This window comes from Lathyrus oleraceus, chromosome 7 (assembly GCF_024323335.1).
Source record: "Lathyrus oleraceus cultivar Zhongwan6 chromosome 7, CAAS_Psat_ZW6_1.0, whole genome shotgun sequence".
Lineage (NCBI taxonomy): Eukaryota > Viridiplantae > Streptophyta > Magnoliopsida > Fabales > Fabaceae > Lathyrus > Lathyrus oleraceus.
This window is the reverse complement of record NC_066585.1, coordinates 189561212-189583881: the sequence shown is the minus strand read 5'-3', so window position 1 is coordinate 189583881 and position 22670 is coordinate 189561212. Positions and strand designations below refer to the sequence as shown.

General features: G+C 29.3%; 10 non-coding genes across 10 annotated transcripts; all 10 read right to left on the bottom strand.

The window, feature by feature from the left end:
- On the bottom strand, positions 1–74 carry TRNAI-AAU (transfer RNA isoleucine (anticodon AAU)). The gene has a single exon. It is a non-coding gene; the product is annotated as a tRNA-Ile (tRNA).
- A 2358-nt stretch (positions 75–2432) lies between these two features.
- TRNAI-AAU (transfer RNA isoleucine (anticodon AAU)) lies at positions 2433–2506 on the bottom strand. Its single transcript has one exon. It is a non-coding gene; the product is annotated as a tRNA-Ile (tRNA).
- A 2358-nt stretch (positions 2507–4864) lies between these two features.
- TRNAI-AAU (transfer RNA isoleucine (anticodon AAU)) lies at positions 4865–4938 on the bottom strand. The gene has a single exon. It is a non-coding gene; the product is annotated as a tRNA-Ile (tRNA).
- A 2357-nt stretch (positions 4939–7295) lies between these two features.
- TRNAI-AAU (transfer RNA isoleucine (anticodon AAU)) lies at positions 7296–7369 on the bottom strand. The gene has a single exon. It is a non-coding gene; the product is annotated as a tRNA-Ile (tRNA).
- Positions 7370–9727: 2358 nt separating this feature from the next.
- TRNAI-AAU (transfer RNA isoleucine (anticodon AAU)) lies at positions 9728–9801 on the bottom strand. Its single transcript has one exon. It is a non-coding gene; the product is annotated as a tRNA-Ile (tRNA).
- A 2357-nt stretch (positions 9802–12158) lies between these two features.
- Positions 12159–12232, bottom strand: TRNAI-AAU (transfer RNA isoleucine (anticodon AAU)). Its single transcript has one exon. It is a non-coding gene; the product is annotated as a tRNA-Ile (tRNA).
- A 2357-nt stretch (positions 12233–14589) lies between these two features.
- On the bottom strand, positions 14590–14663 carry TRNAI-AAU (transfer RNA isoleucine (anticodon AAU)). Its single transcript has one exon. It is a non-coding gene; the product is annotated as a tRNA-Ile (tRNA).
- A 2358-nt stretch (positions 14664–17021) lies between these two features.
- On the bottom strand, positions 17022–17095 carry TRNAI-AAU (transfer RNA isoleucine (anticodon AAU)). The gene has a single exon. It is a non-coding gene; the product is annotated as a tRNA-Ile (tRNA).
- A 2358-nt stretch (positions 17096–19453) lies between these two features.
- Positions 19454–19527, bottom strand: TRNAI-AAU (transfer RNA isoleucine (anticodon AAU)). Its single transcript has one exon. It is a non-coding gene; the product is annotated as a tRNA-Ile (tRNA).
- A 2271-nt stretch (positions 19528–21798) lies between these two features.
- On the bottom strand, positions 21799–21872 carry TRNAI-AAU (transfer RNA isoleucine (anticodon AAU)). Its single transcript has one exon. It is a non-coding gene; the product is annotated as a tRNA-Ile (tRNA).
- Between the last annotated feature and the right edge of the window lie 798 nt (positions 21873–22670).

Below are 22670 nucleotides of genomic sequence, written 5' to 3'. Positions count from 1 at the left end.
TGGCCCATGCAGGTCTCGAACCTGCGACCTTCGCGTTATTAGCACGACGCTCTAACCAACTGAGCTAATGGGCCATGCGTGTATATTGTCTAAAATACTAATTTAATAGTTTCTTTTAAAGAAAGAAGTAGAAAATATTTATACAAGTGTATTGATGTGTTACCCTTATCGTCTTCTTCTACAATATCTAACTTTTCATAATTTCAATCTTATGTTAGAATTGAATGTGGCCTAGAAGGATGCAAAGAAAGCTAAGGTGATAGAGGAAACAATGAGAAAATCTCACAATAGGTTGAAAATACACTATAATAGGAAAGCAAGTACTTGAATTTCAACAACAACAATGTATTTGTTAGGTTCAGTCATATGAGTGAGGTTAGTCAGGCGCTGAAAATATGAAAATACTAGGGTGTGGTTGTTATGTGGAGATTAATTTATAGGGTATTAGAACTGATTAGGCTATTTGGTAGCTAAAAATCGATTTATGAGGCATTAGAAATTGTTTTAGGGATGTAAAAGTCATAAATTTTCGAAGCGTTATAGAAATCAATTTTTAGGTTGTAAGACATTTATTTTTAGGTGAGCATGAGATAATAGTAAGACTTAAGAATAAATGGGTGATAAATAATGAAGTGTAATTAGACTTAATTAGGTTATTTAATGGATGTATATAATAATTAAGTCATTTAAGATAAAGCTTGATTAATCTCGATATTAGTGTTATGTTTGAAAATATTGTTTCGTGTAATCATATTTTGTTAACGATAAAATTAAACTATTATGACATGTGAATCACGGTATGTGTCAAGTTTCAATATCAGATGAGTGTTATTTGACAATGATGTTATTAAATAAGGTCTTTCTGAGTTCCATATAGATGACATGCCAAAGGAAACATGTCGTGATAGAATTGGAGAAAACACCCTAATGGACTTATGGGAATTTAGTAGAAAGGTCTTACATGAAATAAGGGGCATCGCTATGGAGTTTAGAGGCGTACTCTTCAACTTCCCAACTATTATCCACAATTAACTAGTTTTCACTGTCATTACCTTTTGTAAAGTTCAATGAGACGAATAAGAAGGGTCATCATATTAATGAATGAATCTGATGAAGACATAACATAAGAAACACTAATTATACAATTCATTTTATTATGCCATTCTCTTGAGGAAATGATAATAAAAACATATTCAAATGACCATTTTCTAGTCATTGACTTTTTTGAAGGGTTGATCAAATCATGTTCTTGGTTGGCCATGTGATAGCCTATAAAGACCTTCTTTCATGTACGACCGCTAATTATTATATCATAATAACATTGTTCATCCTAATCAAATAGTACTTGGGCCATAATTATAAACAAAGAAAATACAACTTTCACGTTTATTAAGAATGGTAGTTAATATATTTAATTTTCTTGATTCCACTAACAAGAATAAACATAATTACTAATTTACCCTTAATTAAATTGTCATCCCCTAACAATACTCCCTCTATTTTTTTGTTAAAATTCGCTTTGAGAAAATAAATGTACCAAATTATAAGTCATTTCACAATACCAATAAATCATTAATATTATTTTTCTTACTATACGCTTGAGAATTTATTACTCTCTCTTCTTCCCTTTCTTTAAGTTTATCTTTATAATACCATTAATAAAAGATAATTTTATAATATTTCATAATTTCTCTTTATCATACAACAATGATTACATTTTTTTTAATATAAACGAAAATGTCAAAACGACTTCTAAAAAAAAAAGAGGTAGTATTAAGTAACTAGTGCAAGATTAATTTTTTATTTATTAAAAGAATTAAACGTGCCTAGATTTTCTTTGTCACTGACTTATATTTAAGACTAAACATATTAGAAGATTTTTTTTCTGATAAATAAGGTCGGAGGGAGTATGTATTTTCCTAGTGTACATAACAAATTATCACATCCTTCGTATAGGTACTTCTTTCTTGAGCTAGCAATAATTGTTCATCTTAAATCTTTTCTGAATTAAATATAGGGTTGCTCGGTCATGGTGTATCAATTGTGACCATATAAACCAACAAAAGGAAATGAAATTTAAGAATATGCATATGATGGAATTAGTTTTCAGATACCTATAAGCATAATCATGACTGTGTTAAATTTTTAGAAGTCCTATGTAGGTTAGCCGCGGTTTATATGTGGAAAAATAAATAGAAACCCTAATTTGCCATGGTTTAACCATGAGAAATATTTTACAAGGCGATGCATGCCTTCAAAGACAACCATCAGCACAACGATTGCGTGTGAACATTTTTCTATCATATACTTCTTTTTGTAAAGTAATTTATATGATATATTTGAACAAGGAGAAATAAAAAATATTATAGAAATTAAGCTACTAGGTATGTTTGTCAAATGATTTCAGATTTAACCAAAAATAAAACAACCATTGGCCCATGCAGGTCTCGAACCTGCGACCTTCGCGTTATTAGCACGACGCTCTAACCAACTGAGCTAATGGGCCATGCGTGTATATTGTCTAAAATACTAATTTAATAGTTTCTTTTAAAGAAAGAAGTAGAAAATATTTATACAAGTGTATTGATGTGTTACCCTTATCGTCTTCTTCTACAATATCTAACTTTTCATAATTTCAATCTTATGTTAGAATTGAATGTGGCCTAGAAGGATGCAAAGAAAGCTAAGGTGATAGAGGAAACAATGAGAAAATCTCACAATAGGTTGAAAATACACTATAATAGGAAAGCAAGTACTTGAATTTCAACAACAACAATGTATTTGTTAGGTTCAGTCATATGAGTGAGGTTAGTCAGGCGCTGAAAATATGAAAATACTAGGGTGTGGTTGTTATGTGGAGATTAATTTATAGGGTATTAGAACTGATTAGGCTATTTGGTAGCTAAAAATCGATTTATGAGGCATTAGAAATTGTTTTAGGGATGTAAAAGTCATAAATTTTCGAAGCGTTATAGAAATCAATTTTTAGGTTGTAAGACATTTATTTTTAGGTGAGCATGAGATAATAGTAAGACTTAAGAATAAATGGGTGATAAATAATGAAGTGTAATTAGACTTAATTAGGTTATTTAATGGATGTATATAATAATTAAGTCATTTAAGATAAAGCTTGATTAATCTCGATATTAGTGTTATGTTTGAAAATATTGTTTCGTGTAATCATATTTTGTTAACGATAAAATTAAACTATTATGACATGTGAATCACGGTATGTGTCAAGTTTCAATATCAGATGAGTGTTATTTGACAATGATGTTATTAAATAAGGTCTTTCTAAGTTCCATATAGATGACATGCCAAAGGAAACATGTCGTGATAGAATTGGAGAAAACACCCTAATGGACTTATGGGAATTTAGTAGAAAGGTCTTACATGAAATAAGGGGCATCGCTATGGAGTTTAGAGGCGTACTCTTCAACTTCCCAACTATTATCCACAATTAACTAGTTTTCACTGTCATTACCTTTTGTAAAGTTCAATGAGACGAATAAGAAGGGTCATCATATTAATGAATGAATCTGATGAAGACATAACATAAGAAACACTAATTATACAATTCATTTTATTATGCCATTCTCTTGAGGAAATGATAATAAAAACATATTCAAATGACCATTTTCTAGTCATTGACTTTTTTGAAGGGTTGATCAAATCATGTTCTTGGTTGGCCATGTGATAGCCTATAAAGACCTTCTTTCATGTACGACCGCTAATTATTATATCATAATAACATTGTTCATCCTAATCAAATAGTACTTGGGCCATAATTATAAACAAAGAAAATACAACTTTCACGTTTATTAAGAATGGTAGTTAATATATTTAATTTTCTTGATTCCACTAACAAGAATAAACATAATTACTAATTTACCCTTAATTAAATTGTCATCCCCTAACAATACTCCCTCTATTTTTTTGTTAAAATTCGCTTTGAGAAAATAAATGTACCAAATTATAAGTCATTTCACAATACCAATAAATCATTAATATTATTTTTCTTACTATACGCTTGAGAATTTATTACTCTCTCTTCTTCCCTTTCTTTAAGTTTATCTTTATAATACCATTAATAAAAGATAATTTTATAATATTTCATAATTTCTCTTTATCATACAACAATGATTACATTTTTTTTAATATAAACGAAAATGTCAAAACGACTTCTAAAAAAAAAAGAGGTAGTATTAAGTAACTAGTGCAAGATTAATTTTTTATTTATTAAAAGAATTAAACGTGCCTAGATTTTCTTTGTCACTGACTTATATTTAAGACTAAACATATTAGAAGATTTTTTTTCTGATAAATAAGGTCGGAGGGAGTATGTATTTTCCTAGTGTACATAACAAATTATCACATCCTTCGTATAGGTACTTCTTTCTTGAGCTAGCAATAATTGTTCATCTTAAATCTTTTCTGAATTAAATATAGGGTTGCTCGGTCATGGTGTATCAATTGTGACCATATAAACCAACAAAAGGAAATGAAATTTAAGAATATGCATATGATGGAATTAGTTTTCAGATACCTATAAGCATAATCATGACTGTGTTAAATTTTTAGAAGTCCTATGTAGGTTAGCCGCGGTTTATATGTGGAAAAATAAATAGAAACCCTAATTTGCCATGGTTTAACCATGAGAAATATTTTACAAGGCGATGCATGCCTTCAAAGACAACCATCAGCACAACGATTGCGTGTGAACATTTTTCTATCATATACTTCTTTTTGTAAAGTAATTTATATGATATATTTGAACAAGGAGAAATAAAAAATATTATAGAAATTAAGCTACTAGGTATGTTTGTCAAATGATTTCAGATTTAACCAAAAATAAAACAACCATTGGCCCATGCAGGTCTCGAACCTGCGACCTTCGCGTTATTAGCACGACGCTCTAACCAACTGAGCTAATGGGCCATGCGTGTATATTGTCTAAAATACTAATTTAATAGTTTCTTTTAAAGAAAGAAGTAGAAAATATTTATACAAGTGTATTGATGTGTTACCCTTATCGTCTTCTTCTACAATATCTAACTTTTCATAATTTCAATCTTATGTTAGAATTGAATGTGGCCTAGAAGGATGCAAAGAAAGCTAAGGTGATAGAGGAAACAATGAGAAAATCTCACAATAGGTTGAAAATACACTATAATAGGAAAGCAAGTACTTGAATTTCAACAACAACAATGTATTTGTTAGGTTCAGTCATATGAGTGAGGTTAGTCAGGCGCTGAAAATATGAAAATACTAGGGTGTGGTTGTTATGTGGAGATTAATTTATAGGGTATTAGAACTGATTAGGCTATTTGGTAGCTAAAAATCGATTTATGAGGCATTAGAAATTGTTTTAGGGATGTAAAAGTCATAAATTTTCGAAGCGTTATAGAAATCAATTTTTAGGTTGTAAGACATTTATTTTTAGGTGAGCATGAGATAATAGTAAGACTTAAGAATAAATGGGTGATAAATAATGAAGTGTAATTAGACTTAATTAGGTTATTTAATGGATGTATATAATAATTAAGTCATTTAAGATAAAGCTTGATTAATCTCGATATTAGTGTTATGTTTGAAAATATTGTTTCGTGTAATCATATTTTGTTAACGATAAAATTAAACTATTATGACATGTGAATCACGGTATGTGTCAAGTTTCAATATCAGATGAGTGTTATTTGACAATGATGTTATTAAATAAGGTCTTTCTGAGTTCCATATAGATGACATGCCAAAGGAAACATGTCGTGATAGAATTGGAGAAAACACCCTAATGGACTTATGGGAATTTAGTAGAAAGGTCTTACATGAAATAAGGGGCATCGCTATGGAGTTTAGAGGCGTACTCTTCAACTTCCCAACTATTATCCACAATTAACTAGTTTTCACTGTCATTACCTTTTGTAAAGTTCAATGAGACGAATAAGAAGGGTCATCATATTAATGAATGAATCTGATGAAGACATAACATAAGAAACACTAATTATACAATTCATTTTATTATGCCATTCTCTTGAGGAAATGATAATAAAAACATATTCAAATGACCATTTTCTAGTCATTGACTTTTTTGAAGGGTTGATCAAATCATGTTCTTGGTTGGCCATGTGATAGCCTATAAAGACCTTCTTTCATGTACGACCGCTAATTATTATATCATAATAACATTGTTCATCCTAATCAAATAGTACTTGGGCCATAATTATAAACAAAGAAAATACAACTTTCACGTTTATTAAGAATGGTAGTTAATATATTTAATTTTCTTGATTCCACTAACAAGAATAAACATAATTACTAATTTACCCTTAATTAAATTGTCATCCCCTAACAATACTCCCTCTATTTTTTTGTTAAAATTCGCTTTGAGAAAATAAATGTACCAAATTATAAGTCATTTCACAATACCAATAAATCATTAATATTATTTTTCTTACTATACGCTTGAGAATTTATTACTCTCTCTTCTTCCCTTTCTTTAAGTTTATCTTTATAATACCATTAATAAAAGATAATTTTATAATATTTCATAATTTCTCTTTATCATACAACAATGATTACATTTTTTTAATATAAACGAAAATGTCAAAACGACTTCTAAAAAAAAAAGAGGTAGTATTAAGTAACTAGTGCAAGATTAATTTTTTATTTATTAAAAGAATTAAACGTGCCTAGATTTTCTTTGTCACTGACTTATATTTAAGACTAAACATATTAGAAGATTTTTTTTCTGATAAATAAGGTCGGAGGGAGTATGTATTTTCCTAGTGTACATAACAAATTATCACATCCTTCGTATAGGTACTTCTTTCTTGAGCTAGCAATAATTGTTCATCTTAAATCTTTTCTGAATTAAATATAGGGTTGCTCGGTCATGGTGTATCAATTGTGACCATATAAACCAACAAAAGGAAATGAAATTTAAGAATATGCATATGATGGAATTAGTTTTCAGATGCCTATAAGCATAATCATGACTGTGTTAAATTTTTAGAAGTCCTATGTAGGTTAGCCGCGGTTTATATGTGGAAAAATAAATAGAAACCCTAATTTGCCATGGTTTAACCATGAGAAATATTTTACAAGGCGATGCATGCCTTCAAAGACAACCATCAGCACAACGATTGCGTGTGAACATTTTTCTATCATATACTTCTTTTTGTAAAGTAATTTATATGATATATTTGAACAAGGAGAAATAAAAAATATTATAGAAATTAAGCTACTAGGTATGTTTGTCAAATGATTTCAGATTTAACCAAAAATAAAACAACCATTGGCCCATGCAGGTCTCGAACCTGCGACCTTCGCGTTATTAGCACGACGCTCTAACCAACTGAGCTAATGGGCCATGCGTGTATATTGTCTAAAATACTAATTTAATAGTTTCTTTTAAAGAAAGAAGTAGAAAATATTTATACAAGTGTATTGATGTGTTACCCTTATCGTCTTCTTCTACAATATCTAACTTTTCATAATTTCAATCTTATGTTAGAATTGAATGTGGCCTAGAAGGATGCAAAGAAAGCTAAGGTGATAGAGGAAACAATGAGAAAATCTCACAATAGGTTGAAAATACACTATAATAGGAAAGCAAGTACTTGAATTTCAACAACAACAATGTATTTGTTAGGTTCAGTCATATGAGTGAGGTTAGTCAGGCGCTGAAAATATGAAAATACTAGGGTGTGGTTGTTATGTGGAGATTAATTTATAGGGTATTAGAACTGATTAGGCTATTTGGTAGCTAAAAATCGATTTATGAGGCATTAGAAATTGTTTTAGGGATGTAAAAGTCATAAATTTTCGAAGCGTTATAGAAATCAATTTTTAGGTTGTAAGACATTTATTTTTAGGTGAGCATGAGATAATAGTAAGACTTAAGAATAAATGGGTGATAAATAATGAAGTGTAATTAGACTTAATTAGGTTATTTAATGGATGTATATAATAATTAAGTCATTTAAGATAAAGCTTGATTAATCTCGATATTAGTGTTATGTTTGAAAATATTGTTTCGTGTAATCATATTTTGTTAACGATAAAATTAAACTATTATGACATGTGAATCACGGTATGTGTCAAGTTTCAATATCAGATGAGTGTTATTTGACAATGATGTTATTAAATAAGGTCTTTCTGAGTTCCATATAGATGACATGCCAAAGGAAACATGTCGTGATAGAATTGGAGAAAACACCCTAATGGACTTATGGGAATTTAGTAGAAAGGTCTTACATGAAATAAGGGGCATCGCTATGGAGTTTAGAGGCGTACTCTTCAACTTCCCAACTATTATCCACAATTAACTAGTTTTCACTGTCATTACCTTTTGTAAAGTTCAATGAGACGAATAAGAAGGGTCATCATATTAATGAATGAATCTGATGAAGACATAACATAAGAAACACTAATTATACAATTCATTTTATTATGCCATTCTCTTGAGGAAATGATAATAAAAACATATTCAAATGACCATTTTCTAGTCATTGACTTTTTTGAAGGGTTGATCAAATCATGTTCTTGGTTGGCCATGTGATAGCCTATAAAGACCTTCTTTCATGTACGACCGCTAATTATTATATCATAATAACATTGTTCATCCTAATCAAATAGTACTTGGGCCATAATTATAAACAAAGAAAATACAACTTTCACGTTTATTAAGAATGGTAGTTAATATATTTAATTTTCTTGATTCCACTAACAAGAATAAACATAATTACTAATTTACCCTTAATTAAATTGTCATCCCCTAACAATACTCCCTCTATTTTTTTGTTAAAATTCGCTTTGAGAAAATAAATGTACCAAATTATAAGTCATTTCACAATACCAATAAATCATTAATATTATTTTTCTTACTATACGCTTGAGAATTTATTACTCTCTCTTCTTCCCTTTCTTTAAGTTTATCTTTATAATACCATTAATAAAAGATAATTTTATAATATTTCATAATTTCTCTTTATCATACAACAATGATTACATTTTTTTTAATATAAACGAAAATGTCAAAACGACTTCTAAAAAAAAAAGAGGTAGTATTAAGTAACTAGTGCAAGATTAATTTTTTATTTATTAAAAGAATTAAACGTGCCTAGATTTTCTTTGTCACTGACTTATATTTAAGACTAAACATATTAGAAGATTTTTTTTCTGATAAATAAGGTCGGAGGGAGTATGTATTTTCCTAGTGTACATAACAAATTATCACATCCTTCGTATAGGTACTTCTTTCTTGAGCTAGCAATAATTGTTCATCTTAAATCTTTTCTGAATTAAATATAGGGTTGCTCGGTCATGGTGTATCAATTGTGACCATATAAACCAACAAAAGGAAATGAAATTTAAGAATATGCATATGATGGAATTAGTTTTCAGATGCCTATAAGCATAATCATGACTGTGTTAAATTTTTAGAAGTCCTATGTAGGTTAGCCGCGGTTTATATGTGGAAAAATAAATAGAAACCCTAATTTGCCATGGTTTAACCATGAGAAATATTTTACAAGGCGATGCATGCCTTCAAAGACAACCATCAGCACAACGATTGCGTGTGAACATTTTTCTATCATATACTTCTTTTTGTAAAGTAATTTATATGATATATTTGAACAAGGAGAAATAAAAAATATTATAGAAATTAAGCTACTAGGTATGTTTGTCAAATGATTTCAGATTTAACCAAAAATAAAACAACCATTGGCCCATGCAGGTCTCGAACCTGCGACCTTCGCGTTATTAGCACGACGCTCTAACCAACTGAGCTAATGGGCCATGCGTGTATATTGTCTAAAATACTAATTTAATAGTTTCTTTTAAAGAAAGAAGTAGAAAATATTTATACAAGTGTATTGATGTGTTACCCTTATCGTCTTCTTCTACAATATCTAACTTTTCATAATTTCAATCTTATGTTAGAATTGAATGTGGCCTAGAAGGATGCAAAGAAAGCTAAGGTGATAGAGGAAACAATGAGAAAATCTCACAATAGGTTGAAAATACACTATAATAGGAAAGCAAGTACTTGAATTTCAACAACAACAATGTATTTGTTAGGTTCAGTCATATGAGTGAGGTTAGTCAGGCGCTGAAAATATGAAAATACTAGGGTGTGGTTGTTATGTGGAGATTAATTTATAGGGTATTAGAACTGATTAGGCTATTTGGTAGCTAAAAATCGATTTATGAGGCATTAGAAATTGTTTTAGGGATGTAAAAGTCATAAATTTTCGAAGCGTTATAGAAATCAATTTTTAGGTTGTAAGACATTTATTTTTAGGTGAGCATGAGATAATAGTAAGACTTAAGAATAAATGGGTGATAAATAATGAAGTGTAATTAGACTTAATTAGGTTATTTAATGGATGTATATAATAATTAAGTCATTTAAGATAAAGCTTGATTAATCTCGATATTAGTGTTATGTTTGAAAATATTGTTTCGTGTAATCATATTTTGTTAACGATAAAATTAAACTATTATGACATGTGAATCACGGTATGTGTCAAGTTTCAATATCAGATGAGTGTTATTTGACAATGATGTTATTAAATAAGGTCTTTCTAAGTTCCATATAGATGACATGCCAAAGGAAACATGTCGTGATAGAATTGGAGAAAACACCCTAATGGACTTATGGGAATTTAGTAGAAAGGTCTTACATGAAATAAGGGGCATCGCTATGGAGTTTAGAGGCGTACTCTTCAACTTCCCAACTATTATCCACAATTAACTAGTTTTCACTGTCATTACCTTTTGTAAAGTTCAATGAGACGAATAAGAAGGGTCATCATATTAATGAATGAATCTGATGAAGACATAACATAAGAAACACTAATTATACAATTCATTTTATTATGTCATTCTCTTGAGGAAATGATAATAAAAACATATTCAAATGACCATTTTCTAGTCATTGACTTTTTTGAAGGGTTGATCAAATCATGTTCTTGGTTGGCCATGTGATAGCCTATAAAGACCTTCTTTCATGTACGACCGCTAATTATTATATCATAATAACATTGTTCATCCTAATCAAATAGTACTTGGGCCATAATTATAAACAAAGAAAATACAACTTTCACGTTTATTAAGAATGGTAGTTAATATATTTAATTTTCTTGATTCCACTAACAAGAATAAACATAATTACTAATTTACCCTTAATTAAATTGTCATCCCCTAACAATACTCCCTCTATTTTTTTGTTAAAATTCGCTTTGAGAAAATAAATGTACCAAATTATAAGTCATTTCACAATACCAATAAATCATTAATATTATTTTTCTTACTATACGCTTGAGAATTTATTACTCTCTCTTCTTCCCTTTCTTTAAGTTTATCTTTATAATACCATTAATAAAAGATAATTTTATAATATTTCATAATTTCTCTTTATCATACAACAATGATTACATTTTTTTAATATAAACGAAAATGTCAAAACGACTTCTAAAAAAAAAAGAGGTAGTATTAAGTAACTAGTGCAAGATTAATTTTTTATTTATTAAAAGAATTAAACGTGCCTAGATTTTCTTTGTCACTGACTTATATTTAAGACTAAACATATTAGAAGATTTTTTTTCTGATAAATAAGGTCGGAGGGAGTATGTATTTTCCTAGTGTACATAACAAATTATCACATCCTTCGTATAGGTACTTCTTTCTTGAGCTAGCAATAATTGTTCATCTTAAATCTTTTCTGAATTAAATATAGGGTTGCTCGGTCATGGTGTATCAATTGTGACCATATAAACCAACAAAAGGAAATGAAATTTAAGAATATGCATATGATGGAATTAGTTTTCAGATGCCTATAAGCATAATCATGACTGTGTTAAATTTTTAGAAGTCCTATGTAGGTTAGCCGCGGTTTATATGTGGAAAAATAAATAGAAACCCTAATTTGCCATGGTTTAACCATGAGAAATATTTTACAAGGCGATGCATGCCTTCAAAGACAACCATCAGCACAACGATTGCGTGTGAACATTTTTCTATCATATACTTCTTTTTGTAAAGTAATTTATATGATATATTTGAACAAGGAGAAATAAAAAATATTATAGAAATTAAGCTACTAGGTATGTTTGTCAAATGATTTCAGATTTAACCAAAAATAAAACAACCATTGGCCCATGCAGGTCTCGAACCTGCGACCTTCGCGTTATTAGCACGACGCTCTAACCAACTGAGCTAATGGGCCATGCGTGTATATTGTCTAAAATACTAATTTAATAGTTTCTTTTAAAGAAAGAAGTAGAAAATATTTATACAAGTGTATTGATGTGTTACCCTTATCGTCTTCTTCTACAATATCTAACTTTTCATAATTTCAATCTTATGTTAGAATTGAATGTGGCCTAGAAGGATGCAAAGAAAGCTAAGGTGATAGAGGAAACAATGAGAAAATCTCACAATAGGTTGAAAATACACTATAATAGGAAAGCAAGTACTTGAATTTCAACAACAACAATGTATTTGTTAGGTTCAGTCATATGAGTGAGGTTAGTCAGGCGCTGAAAATATGAAAATACTAGGGTGTGGTTGTTATGTGGAGATTAATTTATAGGGTATTAGAACTGATTAGGCTATTTGGTAGCTAAAAATCGATTTATGAGGCATTAGAAATTGTTTTAGGGATGTAAAAGTCATAAATTTTCGAAGCGTTATAGAAATCAATTTTTAGGTTGTAAGACATTTATTTTTAGGTGAGCATGAGATAATAGTAAGACTTAAGAATAAATGGGTGATAAATAATGAAGTGTAATTAGACTTAATTAGGTTATTTAATGGATGTATATAATAATTAAGTCATTTAAGATAAAGCTTGATTAATCTCGATATTAGTGTTATGTTTGAAAATATTGTTTCGTGTAATCATATTTTGTTAACGATAAAATTAAACTATTATGACATGTGAATCACGGTATGTGTCAAGTTTCAATATCAGATGAGTGTTATTTGACAATGATGTTATTAAATAAGGTCTTTCTGAGTTCCATATAGATGACATGCCAAAGGAAACATGTCGTGATAGAATTGGAGAAAACACCCTAATGGACTTATGGGAATTTAGTAGAAAGGTCTTACATGAAATAAGGGGCATCGCTATGGAGTTTAGAGGCGTACTCTTCAACTTCCCAACTATTATCCACAATTAACTAGTTTTCACTGTCATTACCTTTTGTAAAGTTCAATGAGACGAATAAGAAGGGTCATCATATTAATGAATGAATCTGATGAAGACATAACATAAGAAACACTAATTATACAATTCATTTTATTATGTCATTCTCTTGAGGAAATGATAATAAAAACATATTCAAATGACCATTTTCTAGTCATTGACTTTTTTGAAGGGTTGATCAAATCATGTTCTTGGTTGGCCATGTGATAGCCTATAAAGACCTTCTTTCATGTACGACCGCTAATTATTATATCATAATAACATTGTTCATCCTAATCAAATAGTACTTGGGCCATAATTATAAACAAAGAAAATACAACTTTCACGTTTATTAAGAATGGTAGTTAATATATTTAATTTTCTTGATTCCACTAACAAGAATAAACATAATTACTAATTTACCCTTAATTAAATTGTCATCCCCTAACAATACTCCCTCTATTTTTTTGTTAAAATTCGCTTTGAGAAAATAAATGTACCAAATTATAAGTCATTTCACAATACCAATAAATCATTAATATTATTTTTCTTACTATACGCTTGAGAATTTATTACTCTCTCTTCTTCCCTTTCTTTAAGTTTATCTTTATAATACCATTAATAAAAGATAATTTTATAATATTTCATAATTTCTCTTTATCATACAACAATGATTACATTTTTTTAATATAAACGAAAATGTCAAAACGACTTCTAAAAAAAAAAGAGGTAGTATTAAGTAACTAGTGCAAGATTAATTTTTTATTTATTAAAAGAATTAAACGTGCCTAGATTTTCTTTGTCACTGACTTATATTTAAGACTAAACATATTAGAAGATTTTTTTTCTGATAAATAAGGTCGGAGGGAGTATGTATTTTCCTAGTGTACATAACAAATTATCACATCCTTCGTATAGGTACTTCTTTCTTGAGCTAGCAATAATTGTTCATCTTAAATCTTTTCTGAATTAAATATAGGGTTGCTCGGTCATGGTGTATCAATTGTGACCATATAAACCAACAAAAGGAAATGAAATTTAAGAATATGCATATGATGGAATTAGTTTTCAGATGCCTATAAGCATAATCATGACTGTGTTAAATTTTTAGAAGTCCTATGTAGGTTAGCCGCGGTTTATATGTGGAAAAATAAATAGAAACCCTAATTTGCCATGGTTTAACCATGAGAAATATTTTACAAGGCGATGCATGCCTTCAAAGACAACCATCAGCACAACGATTGCGTGTGAACATTTTTCTATCATATACTTCTTTTTGTAAAGTAATTTATATGATATATTTGAACAAGGAGAAATAAAAAATATTATAGAAATTAAGCTACTAGGTATGTTTGTCAAATGATTTCAGATTTAACCAAAAATAAAACAACCATTGGCCCATGCAGGTCTCGAACCTGCGACCTTCGCGTTATTAGCACGACGCTCTAACCAACTGAGCTAATGGGCCATGCGTGTATATTGTCTAAAATACTAATTTAATAGTTTCTTTTAAAGAAAGAAGTAGAAAATATTTATACAAGTGTATTGATGTGTTACCCTTATCGTCTTCTTCTACAATATCTAACTTTTCATAATTTCAATCTTATGTTAGAATTGAATGTGGCCTAGAAGGATGCAAAGAAAGCTAAGGTGATAGAGGAAACAATGAGAAAATCTCACAATAGGTTGAAAATACACTATAATAGGAAAGCAAGTACTTGAATTTCAACAACAACAATGTATTTGTTAGGTTCAGTCATATGAGTGAGGTTAGTCAGGCGCTGAAAATATGAAAATACTAGGGTGTGGTTGTTATGTGGAGATTAATTTATAGGGTATTAGAACTGATTAGGCTATTTGGTAGCTAAAAATCGATTTATGAGGCATTAGAAATTGTTTTAGGGATGTAAAAGTCATAAATTTTCGAAGCGTTATAGAAATCAATTTTTAGGTTGTAAGACATTTATTTTTAGGTGAGCATGAGATAATAGTAAGACTTAAGAATAAATGGGTGATAAATAATGAAGTGTAATTAGACTTAATTAGGTTATTTAATGGATGTATATAATAATTAAGTCATTTAAGATAAAGCTTGATTAATCTCGATATTAGTGTTATGTTTGAAAATATTGTTTCGTGTAATCATATTTTGTTAACGATAAAATTAAACTATTATGACATGTGAATCACGGTATGTGTCAAGTTTCAATATCAGATGAGTGTTATTTGACAATGATGTTATTAAATAAGGTCTTTCTAAGTTCCATATAGATGACATGCCAAAGGAAACATGTCGTGATAGAATTGGAGAAAACACCCTAATGGACTTATGGGAATTTAGTAGAAAGGTCTTACATGAAATAAGGGGCATCGCTATGGAGTTTAGAGGCGTACTCTTCAACTTCCCAACTATTATCCACAATTAACTAGTTTTCACTGTCATTACCTTTTGTAAAGTTCAATGAGACGAATAAGAAGGGTCATCATATTAATGAATGAATCTGATGAAGACATAACATAAGAAACACTAATTATACAATTCATTTTATTATGTCATTCTCTTGAGGAAATGATAATAAAAACATATTCAAATGACCATTTTCTAGTCATTGACTTTTTTGAAGGGTTGATCAAATCATGTTCTTGGTTGGCCATGTGATAGCCTATAAAGACCTTCTTTCATGTACGACCGCTAATTATTATATCATAATAACATTGTTCATCCTAATCAAATAGTACTTGGGCCATAATTATAAACAAAGAAAATACAACTTTCACGTTTATTAAGAATGGTAGTTAATATATTTAATTTTCTTGATTCCACTAACAAGAATAAACATAATTACTAATTTACCCTTAATTAAATTGTCATCCCCTAACAATACTCCCTCTATTTTTTTGTTAAAATTCGCTTTGAGAAAATAAATGTACCAAATTATAAGTCATTTCACAATACCAATAAATCATTAATATTATTTTTCTTACTATACGCTTGAGAATTTATTACTCTCTCTTCTTCCCTTTCTTTAAGTTTATCTTTATAATACCATTAATAAAAGATAATTTTATAATATTTCATAATTTCTCTTTATCATACAACAATGATTACATTTTTTTTAATATAAACGAAAATGTCAAAACGACTTCTAAAAAAAAAAGAGGTAGTATTAAGTAACTAGTGCAAGATTAATTTTTTATTTATTAAAAGAATTAAACGTGCCTAGATTTTCTTTGTCACTGACTTATATTTAAGACTAAACATATTAGAAGATTTTTTTTCTGATAAATAAGGTCGGAGGGAGTATGTATTTTCCTAGTGTACATAACAAATTATCACATCCTTCGTATAGGTACTTCTTTCTTGAGCTAGCAATAATTGTTCATCTTAAATCTTTTCTGAATTAAATATAGGGTTGCTCGGTCATGGTGTATCAATTGTGACCATATAAACCAACAAAAGGAAATGAAATTTAAGAATATGCATATGATGGAATTAGTTTTCAGATACCTATAAGCATAATCATGACTGTGTTAAATTTTTAGAAGTCCTATGTAGGTTAGCCGCGGTTTATATGTGGAAAAATAAATAGAAACCCTAATTTGCCATGGTTTAACCATGAGAAATATTTTACAAGGCGATGCATGCCTTCAAAGACAACCATCAGCACAACGATTGCGTGTGAACATTTTTCTATCATATACTTCTTTTTGTAAAGTAATTTATATGATATATTTGAACAAGGAGAAATAAAAAATATTATAGAAATTAAGCTACTAGGTATGTTTGTCAAATGATTTCAGATTTAACCAAAAATAAAACAACCATTGGCCCATGCAGGTCTCGAACCTGCGACCTTCGCGTTATTAGCACGACGCTCTAACCAACTGAGCTAATGGGCCATGCGTGTATATTGTCTAAAATACTAATTTAATAGTTTCTTTTAAAGAAAGAAGTAGAAAATATTTATACAAGTGTATTGATGTGTTACCCTTATCGTCTTCTTCTACAATATCTAACTTTTCATAATTTCAATCTTATGTTAGAATTGAATGTGGCCTAGAAGGATGCAAAGAAAGCTAAGGTGATAGAGGAAACAATGAGAAAATCTCACAATAGGTTGAAAATACACTATAATAGGAAAGCAAGTACTTGAATTTCAACAACAACAATGTATTTGTTAGGTTCAGTCATATGAGTGAGGTTAGTCAGGCGCTGAAAATATGAAAATACTAGGGTGTGGTTGTTATGTGGAGATTAATTTATAGGGTATTAGAACTGATTAGGCTATTTGGTAGCTAAAAATCGATTTATGAGGCATTAGAAATTGTTTTAGGGATGTAAAAGTCATAAATTTTCGAAGCGTTATAGAAATCAATTTTTAGGTTGTAAGACATTTATTTTTAGGTGAGCATGAGATAATAGTAAGACTTAAGAATAAATGGGTGATAAATAATGAAGTGTAATTAGACTTAATTAGGTTATTTAATGGATGTATATAATAATTAAGTCATTTAAGATAAAGCTTGATTAATCTCGATATTAGTGTTATGTTTGAAAATATTGTTTCGTGTAATCATATTTTGTTAACGATAAAATTAAACTATTATGACATGTGAATCACGGTATGTGTCAAGTTTCAATATCAGATGAGTGTTATTTGACAATGATGTTATTAAATAAGGTCTTTCTAAGTTCCATATAGATGACATGCCAAAGGAAACATGTCGTGATAGAATTGGAGAAAACACCCTAATGGACTTATGGGAATTTAGTAGAAAGGTCTTACATGAAATAAGGGGCATCGCTATGGAGTTTAGAGGCGTACTCTTCAACTTCCCAACTATTATCCACAATTAACTAGTTTTCACTGTCATTACCTTTTGTAAAGTTCAATGAGACGAATAAGAAGGGTCATCATATTAATGAATGAATCTGATGAAGACATAACATAAGAAACACTAATTATACAATTCATTTTATTATGTCATTCTCTTGAGGAAATGATAATAAAAACATATTCAAATGACCATTTTCTAGTCATTGACTTTTTTGAAGGGTTGATCAAATCATGTTCTTGGTTGGCCATGTGATAGCCTATAAAGACCTTCTTTCATGTACGACCGCTAATTATTATATCATAATAACATTGTTCATCCTAATCAAATAGTACTTGGGCCATAATTATAAACAAAGAAAATACAACTTTCACGTTTATTAAGAATGGTAGTTAATATATTTAATTTTCTTGATTCCACTAACAAGAATAAACATAATTACTAATTTACCCTTAATTAAATTGTCATCCCCTAACAATACTCCCTCTATTTTTTTGTTAAAATTCGCTTTGAGAAAATAAATGTACCAAATTATAAGTCATTTCACAATACCAATAAATCATTAATATTATTTTTCTTACTATACGCTTGAGAATTTATTACTCTCTCTTCTTCCCTTTCTTTAAGTTTATCTTTATAATACCATTAATAAAAGATAATTTTATAATATTTCATAATTTCTCTTTATCATACAACAATGATTACATTTTTTTTAATATAAACGAAAATGTCAAAACGACTTCTAAAAAAAAAAGAGGTAGTATTAAGTAACTAGTGCAAGATTAATTTTTTATTTATTAAAAGAATTAAACGTGCCTAGATTTTCTTTGTCACTGACTTATATTTAAGACTAAACATATTAGAAGATTTTTTTTCTGATAAATAAGGTCGGAGGGAGTATGTATTTTCCTAGTGTACATAACAAATTATCACATCCTTCGTATAGGTACTTCTTTCTTGAGCTAGCAATAATTGTTCATCTTAAATCTTTTCTGAATTAAATATAGGGTTGCTCGGTCATGGTGTATCAATTGTGACCATATAAACCAACAAAAGGAAATGAAATTTAAGAATATGCATATGATGGAATTAGTTTTCAGATACCTATAAGCATAATCATGACTGTGTTAAATTTTTAGAAGTCCTATGTAGGTTAGCCGCGGTTTATATGTGGAAAAATAAATAGAAACCCTAATTTGCCATGGTTTAACCATGAGAAATATTTTACAAGGCGATGCATGCCTTCAAAGACAACCATCAGCACAACGATTGCGTGTGAACATTTTTCTATCATATACTTCTTTTTGTAAAGTAATTTATATGATATATTTGAACAAGGAGAAATAAAAAATATTATAGAAATTAAGCTACTAGGTATGTTTGTCAAATGATTTCAGATTTAACCAAAAATAAAACAACCATTGGCCCATGCAGGTCTCGAACCTGCGACCTTCGCGTTATTAGCACGACGCTCTAACCAACTGAGCTAATGGGCCATGCGTGTATATTGTCTAAAATACTAATTTAATAGTTTCTTTTAAAGAAAGAAGTAGAAAATATTTATACAAGTGTATTGATGTGTTACCCTTATCGTCTTCTTCTACAATATCTAACTTTTCATAATTTCAATCTTATGTTAGAATTGAATGTGGCCTAGAAGGATGCAAAGAAAGCTAAGGTGATAGAGGAAACAATGAGAAAATCTCACAATAGGTTGAAAATACACTATAATAGGAAAGCAAGTACTTGAATTTCAACAACAACAATGTATTTGTTAGGTTCAGTCATATGAGTGAGGTTAGTCAGGCGCTGAAAATATGAAAATACTAGGGTGTGGTTGTTATGTGGAGATTAATTTATAGGGTATTAGAACTGATTAGGCTATTTGGTAGCTAAAAATCGATTTATGAGGCATTAGAAATTGTTTTAGGGATGTAAAAGTCATAAATTTTCGAAGCGTTATAGAAATCAATTTTTAGGTTGTAAGACATTTATTTTTAGGTGAGCATGAGATAATAGTAAGACTTAAGAATAAATGGGTGATAAATAATGAAGTGTAATTAGACTTAATTAGGTTATTTAATGGATGTATATAATAATTAAGTCATTTAAGATAAAGCTTGATTAATCTCGATATTAGTGTTATGTTTGAAAATATTGTTTCGTGTAATCATATTTTGTTAACGATAAAATTAAACTATTATGACATGTGAATCACGGTATGTGTCAAGTTTCAATATCAGATGAGTGTTATTTGACAATGATGTTATTAAATAAGGTCTTTCTAAGTTCCATATAGATGACATGCCAAAGGAAACATGTCGTGATAGAATTGGAGAAAACACCCTAATGGACTTATGGGAATTTAGTAGAAAGGTCTTACATGAAATAAGGGGCATCGCTAAGGAGTTTAGAGGCGTACTCTTCAACTTCCCAACTATTATCCACAATTAACTAGTTTTCACTGTCATTACCTTTTGTAAAGTTCAATGAGACGAATAAGAAGGGTCATCATATTAATGAATGAATCTGATGAAGACATAACATAAGAAACACTAATTATACAATTCATTTTATTATGTCATTCTCTTGAGGAAATGATAATAAAAACATATTCAAATGACCATTTTCTAGTCATTGACTTTTTTGAAGGGTTGATCAAATCATGTTCTTGGTTGGCCATGTGATAGCCTATAAAGACCTTCTTTCATGTACGACCGCTAATTATTATATCATAATAACATTGTTCATCCTAATCAAATAGTACTTGGGCCATAATTATAAACAAAGAAAATACAACTTTCACGTTTATTAAGAATGGTAGTTAATATATTTAATTTTCTTGATTCCACTAACAAGAATAAACATAATTACTAATTTACCCTTAATTAAATTGTCATCCCCTAACAATACTCCCTCTATTTTTTTGTTAAAATTCGCTTTGAGAAAATAAATGTACCAAATTATAAGTCATTTCACAATACCAATAAATCATTAATATTATTTTTCTTACTATACGCTTGAGAATTTATTACTCTCTCTTCTTCCCTTTCTTTAAGTTTATCTTTATAATACCATTAATAAAAGATAATTTTATAATATTTCATAATTTCTCTTTATCATACAACAATGATTACATTTTTTTTAATATAAACGAAAATGTCAAAACGACTTCTAAAAAAAAAAGAGGTAGTATTAAGTAACTAGTGCAAGATTAATTTTTTATTTATTAAAAGAATTAAACGTGCCTAGATTTTCTTTGTCACTGACTTATATTTAAGACTAAACATATTAGAAGATTTTTTTTCTGATAAATAAGGTCGGAGGGAGTATGTATTTTCCTAGTGTACATAACAAATTATCACATCCTTCGTATAGGTACTTCTTTCTTGAGCTAGCAATAATTGTTCATCTTAAATCTTTTCTGAATTAAATATAGGGTTGCTCGGTCATGGTGTATCAATTGTGACCATATAAACCAACAAAAGGAAATGAAATTTAAGAATATGCATATGATGGAATTAGTTTTCAGATACCTATAAGCATAATCATGACTGTGTTAAATTTTTAGAAGTCCTATGTAGGTTAGCCGCGGTTTATATGTGGAAAAATAAATAGAATCCCTAATTTGCCAGGGTTTAACCATGAGAAATATTTTACAAGGCGATGCATGCCTTCAAAGACAACCATCAAAAATATTATAGAAATTAAGCTACTAGGTATGTTTGTCAAATGATTTCAGATTTAACCAAAAATAAAACAACCATTGGCCCATGCAGGTCTCGAACCTGCGACCTTCACGTTATTAGCACGACGCTCTAACCAACTGAGCTAATGGGCCATGCGTGTATATTGTCTAAAATACTAATTTAATAGTTTCTTTTAAAGAAAGAAGTAGAAAATATTTATACAAGTGTATTGATGTGTTACCCTTATCGTCTTCTTCTACAATATCTAACTTTTCATAATTTCAATCTTATGTTAGAATTGAATGTGGCCTAGAAGGATGCAAAGAAAGCTAAGGTGATAGAGGAAACAATGAGAAAATCTCACAATAGGTTGAAAATACACTATAATAGGAAAGCAAGTACTTGAATTTCAACAACAACAATGTATTTGTTAGGTTCAGTCATATGAGTGAGGTTAGTCAGGCGCTGAAAATATGAAAATACTAGGGTGTGGTTGTTATGTGGAGATTAATTTATAGGGTATTAGAACTGATTAGGCTATTTGGTAGCTAAAAATCGATTTATGAGGCATTAGAAATTGTTTTAGGGATGTAAAAGTCATAAATTTTCGAAGCGTTATAGAAATCAATTTTTAGGTTGTAAGACATTTATTTTTAGGTGAGCATGAGATAATAGTAAGACTTAAGAATAAATGGGTGATAAATAATGAAGTGTAATTAGACTTAATTAGGTTATTTAATGGATGTATATAATAATTAAGTCATTTAAGATAAAGCTTGATTAATCTCGATATTAGTGTTATGTTTGAAAATATTGTTTCGTGTAATCATATTTTGTTAACGATAAAATTAAACTATTATGACATGTGAATCACGGTATGTGTCAAGTTTCAATATCAGATGAGTGTTATTTGACAATGATGTTATTAAATAAGGTCTTTCTAAGTTCCA